The sequence below is a fragment of the Pocillopora verrucosa genome, chromosome 1 (genome assembly GCF_036669915.1).
Source record: "Pocillopora verrucosa isolate sample1 chromosome 1, ASM3666991v2, whole genome shotgun sequence".
NCBI classification, from domain to species: Eukaryota; Metazoa; Cnidaria; class Anthozoa; order Scleractinia; family Pocilloporidae; genus Pocillopora; species Pocillopora verrucosa.
In genome coordinates this window covers 5,673,348-5,678,016 of record NC_089312.1, presented here as the reverse complement: position 1 = coordinate 5,678,016, position 4,669 = coordinate 5,673,348, and positions in this window count along the sequence as shown.

Sequence of the window (4,669 nt, the reverse complement as noted above, 5' to 3'; positions counted from 1 at the left end):
CAACTCAGCTGCAAGAAATTGGCAACAAATCTAGCTGGATTAACATAATTCCACCAAATAAAGGCAAGAGTTTTATGGGAAAAGTGTCACTGAATTTATATTAACTTATAAGGGAATTGATCGCTCCTATATAAGAAATTGAGTTTAATCAATTACTAGCACCTTTCCTTCCTATGATGTAACATCAAACAGTATGGTAGCCTCCATTTGTAAGGAGTTACACAAGAAATTAATTGCAAGTTTATTTTATATATCAAGGTGAAGTTCTATGAAGCCAAAATATTTTCATCATAGTCAAAAGCCTGCGCAAATAGGATTCTCCTAAAAGTAAATAGTCAATCTTTTGATGCGATCGTTCTTTCAAAAATGTTTCTTAGCCTTTCTGTTTATGCCGCTAGTATTTGTGACCTTACCAAACTTTGCAAAGTTTGTAAAGATGATTTTTCAATAAAAGCTACATATCAGTTGATTATGTTATTCACGAACTTTAAGGAAAGAGAGACCACTGTCTTTTTATAATGAATTAAAACACGAGGATTTCTTACTTTATAATTTTCATCCTAGTTCTGAAGAATCACTGATATGTGCGTTTTATTTAAAAAGCAGTAATAACAATAACAATAATAAAGACACTAAAAAAGATATGTCCACCTTCCAAGCAGATCCTGTTTAAGACCAAAGCTGTTTTAATAAATTTAAGTATAATTTAGTTATCATTGTGAAGTCTTTGATTTCTCATATTTTTTTAATTTTAAATCCTTCTATTTGTTTGAAGTGGAACATCTTGATATCATTATGAATTGTTAATATTATTGTCATTGTTATTATTACTCTATATTTTCATTAATATTGTCACTGGTAGTTTGCTGAAGGCTTACACAAGCAACTTCTAAGATAGAAATCATGCTGGTCGAAGTTTAATGTTGATGTGCTTTAATCAATAATCCTGTCCCCGAAATGGTTGCCATCGCCAGCAGCGATTGTCTCATGCACTGCCTTACTATTTTTGGTCAAAAATTCCAACAACAATAAAAATCTGCAGCAGTATTTTTTATTAAATGGGTGTAACCTTTATCGCGATAGCGAGTTTCGTCAACCCAGTTTGTGTGATGACGTTTGTTTACTGGAACATATTCACCGTTGCTCGTTCGCACGCGCGAAGAATTAACTCTCAATCGACGCAATGTGATCCTGTAGGATCGGGACACTCCAAACGAAGGTTGAAGTGGGAACTTAAAGGAGCAAAGACTTTGACCATCATAGTCAGTCCCCGCTGTTTGTTTTTTATCTTGTGTACACGTACATGTCTTTACAGGTAACAGAGACATTTACAGTTATTAATCATATTATTCTCTTTCTTCGATAATGTAATTCGCTCTTCAACCCTCTTATTTACAGTGGTATCAACAGACAATTTCGAGCCGGCATTAAAAGTTTTCAGTTGCGTAGGAACGAGAGCAAAGAAGAACTCCAAACAACGGCTGCCACCAGAACGTAAAAGAGACATGACAAGATGGCTTACGTATCTTAAGCATTTCGTAAGGATTTTATCAAATCGATATCAAGATTTTAATCAATACCAATCTTCGATCTGTTTTTGTCAGAATCCTACTCTGGCCATGTTGGAGATTGTGAAAGTGGGAGGCTGCCTCCTTACTTAGAAGCAATTTTCTGAGTCGAGAAAAAATATATATTCCCAACAGCAATTTTGCGAGTGGCTCGACGTGTTTAACTTCACGAAAAAAGCAGACCTCAGGAAAAGCCGCGTAGAAAAGTGCAGAGGTTTATCAGGCGCGTGCAGGAAAACTACTCTTCTCGTTGCCATTTTTCTTTAACTGTCTCGAAACATAGACGAACCCTTGAGATCTCTTCCTGTTTTCTTCAATATTCACCAGTATATTTTTATGCTTTTCCCGTTGACGCGCAACTAGTGCTTAATTCTTTTAAAACAGAGATGTACCAGCTTCTTCTCTTGATTTACAAATATGCTCATATTGTTACGGTTTGATGTTTTAATATGCTCTGAATCAAGGCTCGTGAATCAAGACTCGCCTCACGACCTTGCAATTCGATGATAACAACCGTGAAAGTGTTCTTATGGTAACCCTCAATGAGCGCAATCAAAATATCACCATAACATTTCGTCCTAATTCATTGTGTACGTAAATTAATCTAATAACCTCTTAGGGAATTCTTATAAATAAACCGTAGGCCTGGTGTTGTCATTAGAATTCCCACGCAATCGTAATTCGGACGAATTAACGGTCTGGTGAGATTTACCTGATTAGAACTGGTCTCATGGCGACCTCAATAACTGACTCAAATTATTACTAATGTTTTGTCCTTACGGAGAAAGTAAATTTGATTTGCAGCCCTCCTAAGAAACCTTGCTAAACAATTCACGCCTCTATCCCATTAGATTCGCCAAGTACGTATATCAATGAATTTAATTTACGTCTTGTGATTTGGTATAGTTTTCCTTTTTGATACTGTTTTCACACTCATCGCAGTGAAATCAGTGTAAGATCAGTTGTAGCCTGGGAACAGGCTTGTTGGTACATACCTCAGAGGAGAACAGCATATCACTTATTAGATAGTTAGTAGCGCCAGTGGGCATAATAAAGCGAATCCTGTGTTCTCATTGGGTACCCGAACGAGCCAGATGGCCCCATCTTGCCCGCTCGGGATTGCCCGCTTTGATTCCACGCAAGAAAAAAATTTATGTTTAGCAGACTTAAGTAGTTCATAGTTTTTGGACAATGCCGCGTTGGAGTGTAAAAAGCGGTAGAAGGAAGTCAAAACAGAGAAAGCATAAACAATTCTCAGGAGTTTATTCGGTGCTCTAATTACAGTTGGCTTTCTTTCTTCGCTCTAATATTCTTGATTCGTGTTAAAGCGAAATATATTCGCTACAAAGTAAAATCCTCTGTTGACCAAGCTTTTCCGGTCAAGATAGCTGGATAGTAGCCTCGTTCTTTTATTCGTAAACGCAAACCAAAAAATTTCGGCCAATATCTAGCCATCTTGACCTCATGCCTCGTCAAACACGTATTTTTTATTTCATGTATATTAACTCGTCTATGAGCACATTCTAACACTTAACTAATATTGTGTCCAGAAGTTACAACTGTCTACGTTGTCTATGGTAGATGCAGCTATCGACAGTGGTCGACACTGTCCACGGTGATGAGATACAGTTATCTGCTTGCTTTTAGCCAAGGCTAAATTACAACTTTTTAAGGCTGCTATTCTGCCTTATTTAACTTACTGTAGTATTGTATGGAATTGTTGCAAAGCTAGTGATTCTAGAAAATTAGAGAGGGTACAAGAACGGGCCCTTAGAGCTGTTTATTGTGATAGCATATCATCATATAGCGACCTCCTTAAGAGGGCTAATTTAAAAACCTTACGTAATAGGCGATTACATGACATAGCTGTGTTAATGTTTAAAGTTAAAAATGATCTGTGCCCTAATAATATCAAGAACCTGTTTGTTATTAACAACAACAAATATAATTTAAGAAACAATGATTTCATTATCCCTAGAGTTAGTACTACGCGCTATGGTAAGCACTCTCTTAGGTACTTAGGTCCAGTAATCTGGTCTAAGTTAGATGGAAAAATAAGAGCACTAAGAACGCTGCAAGAATTTAAAAACGCTTTACATAAAGTAGATATACAAAGTTTAATCTCTTTGAATAATTGTAAGAACTGTATTTTATGTAAATCTTAAATATTTTAAATATTATCAAGATCATATTGTTGTGATTATTATTATCTTATCATCTCATTATATTAAGGTTATTATCTTATTATACAGGGTAGGGTATTATAAACATGGGGTCTACTATTTCGGGGTAGGGTAGTTTTATATGGGAAGAGCTCTTTTATCATATTCCAATAAATTTTTAATGCATAGTTTTATATAGATTAGATTAGTCTAGTTTAGGTGTCCTTATTTAGTGGGAAACTGCTATCTTATTTGACACGTAAATAAAGTTTATTATTATTATTATTTATTATTTATTATCTGCATTATAGACAATGGACACAGAAGATACAGCCATCTTCGTTGTCCACTGCGAAGCCAGTCAATTGCTCTGTCTACAGTATATAGAACGATCCACAACATCTACTCTTTACGTTTAAATTTCTCTGGGTAATTTCTTTGTTAAAAACATGTTCTGTATTGTTTTCTTCAGACATAGCGAGCTAGTCAGCTGATTTCCACCTTTGGCCGAAATCACATGTGCTTCACATGATATTTTAAGCATCGCACACGTTCTGTTCGCTCTGAATCTCACATTCATCATGTGTTAAGCGGTCAATTGTCATGGTAAAAGCCACTTTTTTACCTGATTACCGTCAAAATCGCACAATAATAATTGTCTTAAATGGTTTAAATTTCCTTTTCCGATTAGTGCAAGGCAGGGCTCATAGGGTAGGGGCACATTTAATCTATGATAACAAACCTGCCTGTGGGAAAGAGGTCACTTGTGTGGTAACAAAATGTGCAATAATATATAAAGAAATTGCAGCTTGTATCTCAACGAGCATGCGATAAATGCTAACGAGTGCACTACTTTAACGGCTTCAAGAAGGGAAGGGTCTGAATCTCCCAGAACTCTGAGCGCGCGTGTTGTTTCCCACGATGCACCGTGAGCAGGTA